This window comes from Bos indicus, chromosome 3 (assembly GCF_029378745.1).
Source record: "Bos indicus isolate NIAB-ARS_2022 breed Sahiwal x Tharparkar chromosome 3, NIAB-ARS_B.indTharparkar_mat_pri_1.0, whole genome shotgun sequence".
Lineage (NCBI taxonomy): Eukaryota > Metazoa > Chordata > Mammalia > Artiodactyla > Bovidae > Bos > Bos indicus.
Genome location: NC_091762.1, coordinates 35,207,410 through 35,213,409, shown reverse-complemented (window position 1 = coordinate 35,213,409; position 6,000 = coordinate 35,207,410).

The window sequence follows — 6,000 nt, the reverse complement described above, 5'->3', positions numbered from 1 at the left end:
GATACTTGCTGAGTGAATAAGAGTGAATCTAGACCTCTGACACCCTACATGGCAGTGATTAGCCACATGTGGCTATTTAAATGATGTATAATTAAATAACAGAGAAGGCAATGGCAACCCACTCCAGTACTCTTGCCTGGGAAATCCCATGGACAAAGGAGCCGGGTAGGCTGCAGTCCATGGGGTCGCTAAGAATTGGACACGACTGAAGCGACTTAGCAGCAGCAGCAGCATAATTAAATAAAATTTAAAATTCAGTTCCTTAATCTTCCCAGCCATATGTCAAGTGTTCAGTAACCACATGTGGTTAGTGACTACCATTACTGAATAGAACAGAGAAATTTCCATCATTGCAGAAAGTTCTATTGAACTATGCTGGTCCAGACTATTTCCCTCATTTTGCAGAACAAAATGAGCTCAGGGAAGTTAAACCATCAGAAGCAGAACTGGGATTAAAATCTGAAACTCCTAAATCACTGTTCATTGTTGTTAAGTCATAACTGATCCATTCTAATTTAGGGCCAGTGATACGGCAAGCATAGTCTTTAACTTATGATTGTCATAGAAGTTATTAGACTTTTCTATTGTAATTGATCAATTTGCAGGTTTTATAAACAAAACTGTACCTTGAAGTTCTACATACCTCTGACATAAAGGAGAAAAGAACACCAATTTTTAAAATGTTTTTTGCGTGCCTATCTAAAAAAAAAAAATACAATATTCTGGTCCTATGCCAATTTAATTAGAAAATGCATTGAATAGGTTCTGGTTTAATGTTTGCTTTTTGGTTTCATTTCTTTTAAGCATTCCTCTTTGATTTACTAATTTATAAAAATTACTAGGATCTAAATCAAAAAATAAAGTTTGCTCAGATTTAAGATTCAAGGTTGATTTGGCTTGAATTTTTAGAAGACTTTCTCACCTGTTTTGAGAACATGAGTAATATCTAAAATGTAGTAATTTCTAAAGAAAGAACCTTATTTTCTATAACTTCCACAATGTATTTGTTTGTGAAATTAGTATTTAGTGTTCTCTGGAAAGAGAAATCTAGTTCTACCCAGTAGGAATAATTATAAACAGGTGAGGAAATAATCATTCATGTGGTTACCTTAACATTAGACTACAAAGGTGACAAGGAAAGGAAGGACAAAATGAAAATTTAAGGAGTCCCCAAATTCTATCAGCTTAGGACACTTAAGCTTATCACACTCGCTCAGTTAAAAGAACCCTTCTCAATCCATTCTAGTTATGTTCTGACTGGAAAAGAGCTGTTGAACAAACATTGTAGTTTCTGATAGAAAAGTGTATAATCTAGTGCTTGTTTTTAAAAGAACCACAAAGACAATTTGCTATCTTTCCATAGAAACTCAAAAAAGGTAAAAAGAACTACTGATGAGATCAATTTTAGAATTAAAGGAGGCACTTCAGGAAATAATATGGTTCTTTCAGTGAAAGTTTTTATCCTTTCATCAGGCAGACTAGTAGTCAAGACAGTCAAATGTCAGTACTTAGGTATCAATAATGACCTTATTTCTCTCCTTTATCGAGCCCATCTTCACATGAAATGTTCCCTTGGTATCTCTAATTTTCTTGAAGAGATCTCTAGTCTTTCCCATTCTGTTGTTTTCCTCTGTTTCTTTGCATTGATCGCTGAGGAAGGCTTTCTTATCTCTTCTTGCTATTCTTTGGAACTCTGCATTCAGATGGGTATATCTTTCCTTTCTCCTTTGCTTTTCGCTTCTCTTCTTTTCACAGCTATTTGTAAGGCCTCCTCAGACAGCCATTTTGTTTTTTGCATTTCTTTTCAATGGGGATAGTCTTGATCCCTGTCTCCTGTACAATGTCACGAACCTCATTCCATAGTTCATCAGGCACTCTATCTATCAGATCTAGTCCCTTAAATCTATTTCTTACTTCCACTGTATAATCACAAAGTTTTGATTTAGGTCATACCTGAATGGTCTAATGGTTTTCCCTACTTTCTTCAATTTAAGTCTGAATTTGGCAATAAGGAGTTCATGATCTGAGCCACAGTCAGCTCCTGGTCTTGCTTTTGCTGACTGTATAGAGCCTCTCCATTTTTGGCTGCAAAGAATATAATCAATCTGATTTCGGTGTTGACCATCTGGTGATGTCCATGTGTAGAGTCTTCTCTTGTGTTGTTGGAAGAGGGTGTTTGCTATGACCAGTGTGTTCTCTTGGCAAAACTCAATTAGCCTTTGCCCTGCTTCATTCTGTACTCCAAGGCCAAATTTGCCTGTCACTCCAGGTGTTTCTTGACTTCCTACTTTTGCATTCCAGTCCCCTATAATGAAAAGGACATCTTTTTTGGGTGTTAGTTCTAGAAGGTCTTGTAGGTTTTCATAGAACCATTCAACTTCAGCTTCTTCAGAGTTACTGGTTGGGGCATAGACTTGGATTACTGTGATATTGGTTTGCCTTGGAAACGAACAGAGATCATTCTGTTGTTTTTGAGATTGCATCCAAGTACTGCGTTTCGGACTCTTTTGTTGACTATGATGGCTACTCCATTTCTTCTAAGGGATTCCTGCCCACAGTAGTAGATATAATGGTCATCTGAGTTAAATTCACCCATTCCAGTCCATTTTAGTTCGCTGATTCCTAGAATGTCGACATTCAATCTTGCCATCTCCTGTTTGACCACTTCCAATTTGCCTTGATTCATGGACCTGACATTCCAGGTACCTATGCAATATTGCTCTTTACAGCATCGGACCTTGCTTCTATCACCACTCACATCCACAACTGGGTATTGTTTTTGCTTTGGCTCCATCCCTTCATTCTTTCTGGAGTTATTTCTCCACTGATCTCCAGTAGCATATTGGGCACCTACTGACCTGGGGAGTTCCTCTTTCAGTATCCTATCATTTTGCCTTTTCATACTGTACATGGGGTTCTCAAGGCAAGAATATTGAAGTCGTTTGCCATTCCCTTCTCCAGTGGACCGCATTCTGTCAGACCTTTCCAACATGACCCGCCCGTCTTGGGTGGCCCCACAGGGCATTGCTTAGTTTCATTGAGTTAGACAAGGCTGTGGTCCTAGTGTGATTAGATTGACTAGTTTTCTGTGATTATGGTTTCAGTGTGTCTGCCCCCTGATGCCCTCTCACAACACCTACCGTCTTACTTGGGTTTCTCTTTATATTTCATGCAAAGATGGGCTCGATAAAGGACAGAAATGGTATGGACCTAACAGAACCAGAAGATATTAAGAAGAGGTGACAAGAATACACAGAAGAACTGTACAAGAAAGATCTTCATGGCCCAGATAATCACGATGGTGTGATCACTCACCTAGAGCCAGACATCCTGGAATGTGAAGTCAAGCGGGCCTTAGAAAGCATCACTACAAACAAAGCTAGTGGAGGTGATGGAATTCCAGTTGAGGTCTTTCAAATCCTGAAATGATGCTGTGAAAGTGCTGCCCTCAATATGCCAGCAAATTTGGAAAACTCAGCAGTGGCCACGGGACTGGAAAAAGTCAGTTTTCATTCCAATCCCAAAGAAAGGCAATGCCAAAGAATGCTCAAACTACCACACAATTGCACTCATCTCACACGCTAGTAAAGTAATGCTCAAAATTCTCCAAGCCAGGCTTCAGCAATATGTGAACTGTGAACTTCCAGATGTTCAAGCTGGTTTTAGAAAAGGCAGAGGAACCAGAGATCAAGTTGCCAACATCTGCTGGATCATCGAAAAAGCAAGAGAGTTCCAGAAAAACATCTATTTCTGCTTTATTGACTATGCCAGAGCCTTTGACTGTGTGGATCACAATAAAGTGTGGAAAATTCTGAAAGAGATGGGAATACCAGACCACCTGACCTGCCTCTTGAGAAAACTATACGCAGGTAAGGAAGCAACAGTTAGAACTGGACATGGAACAAGAGACTGATTCCAAATAGGAAAAGGAGTACATCAAGGCTGTATATTGTCACCCTGCTTATTTAACTTCTATGCAGAGTACATCATGAGAAATGCTGGGCTGGAGGAAGCACAAGCTGGAATCAAGATTGCTGGGAGAAATATCAGTCACCTCAGATATGCAGATGACACCACCCTTATGGCAGAAAGTGAAGAGGAACTAAAGAGCCTCTTGATGAATGTGAAAAAGGAGAGTGAAAAAATTGGCTTAAAACTCAATATTCAGAAAACGAAGATCATGGCATCTGGTCCCATCACTTCATGGGAAATAGATGGGGAAACAGTTGAAACAGTAGCTGACTTTATTTTTGGGGGCTCCAAAATCACTGCAGATGGTGACTGCGGCCATGAAATTAAAAGATGTTTACTCCTTGGAAGAAAAGTTATGACCAACCTAGACAGCATATTGAAAAGCAGAGAGAGACATTACTTTGCCAACAAAGGTCCATATAGTCAAGGCTATGGTTTTTCCAGTGGTCATGTATGGATGGGAGAGTTGGACTGTGAAGAAAGCTGAGCACCGAAGAATTGATGCTTTTGAACTGTGGTGTTGGAGAAGACTCTTGAGAGGCCCTTGGACTGCAAGGAGATCCAACCAGTCCATTATAAAGGAGATCAGCCCTGGGTGTTCTTTGGAAGGAATGATGCTAAAGCTGAAACTCCAGTACTTTGGCCACCTCATGCGAAGAGTTGACTCATTGGAAAAGACTCTGATGCTGGGAGGGATTGGGGTCAGGAGGAGAAGGGGACGACAGAGGATGAGATGGCTGGATGGCATCACCGACTGATGGACGTGAGTTTGAGTGAACTCCGGTAGATGGTGATGGACATGGAGGCCTGGCGTGCTGCGATTCATGGGGTTGCAAAGAATTGGACACGACTGAGCGACTGAACTGAACTGAATGACCTTATTTAACCACAGAACCAAAAAAGGAGGATGTGTTTTTATTGCCATATTTTCTTTGAAGTTAAATTAAAACCATTTTGCTTGGCTGGGAATGTTATTATCCAAACTCCTGTGTCATACTCTCCTATAATCACTCCTCAATAATGCTAGCATAGTTTAGTTTTAGACAACAGAAAATTAAGGCAAGTATTTGATTTACCATTCTTAGAATATATGCTTTTGCATGCAACCCAGTATAGAAGTGCTTCCCTGAAATGGATAACATATAGAAAAAAGATGTCATGAACTCTCAATGGTAATCTAAATTCAGTCAGTTTAGTTCATTTCAGTTGCTCAGTCGTGTCCGACTCTTTGCAACCCCATAAACCACAGCACGCCAGGCCTCCCTGTCCATCACCAACTCCCGGAGTCCACCCAAACCCATGTCCATTGAGTCAGTGATGCCATCCAACCATCTCATCCTCTGTTGTCCCCTTCTCCTCCTGCTCTCAATCTTTCCCAGCTTCAGAGTCTTTTCAAATGAGTCAGCTCTTTGCATGAGGTGGCCAAAGTATTGGAGTTGCAGCTTCAAAATCAGTCCTACCAATAAACACTCAGGACTGATCTTTTGGATAGACTGGTTGGATCTCCTTGCAGGCCAAGGGACTCTCAAGAGTCTTCTCCAACACCACAGTTCAAAAGCATCAATTCTTCAGCACTCAGCTTTCTTTCTAGTCCAACTCTCACATCCATACATGACCACTGGAAAAATCATAGCCTTGACTAGACAGACCTTTGTGGACAAAGTAATGTCTCTGCTTTTTAATATGCTGTCTAGGTTGGTCATAACTTTCCTTCCAAGGAGTAAGGGTCTTTTAATTTCATGGCTGCAATACCATCTGCAGTGATTTTGGAGCCCCAGAAAATAAAGTCAGCCACTGTTCCCACTGTTTCCCCATCTATTTCCCATGAAGTGATGGGACAGGATGCCAGAATTTTAGTTTTCTGAATGTTGAGCTTTAAGCCAACTTTTTCACTCTCCTTTTTCACTTTCATTAAGAGGCTCTTTAGTGCTTCCCTTTCTGCCATAATGCAAAATTCAAGGTGAAGTTATTGATATTTCTCTCGGCAATCTTGATTCCAGCCTTGTGCTTCTTCCAGCCCAGTGTTTC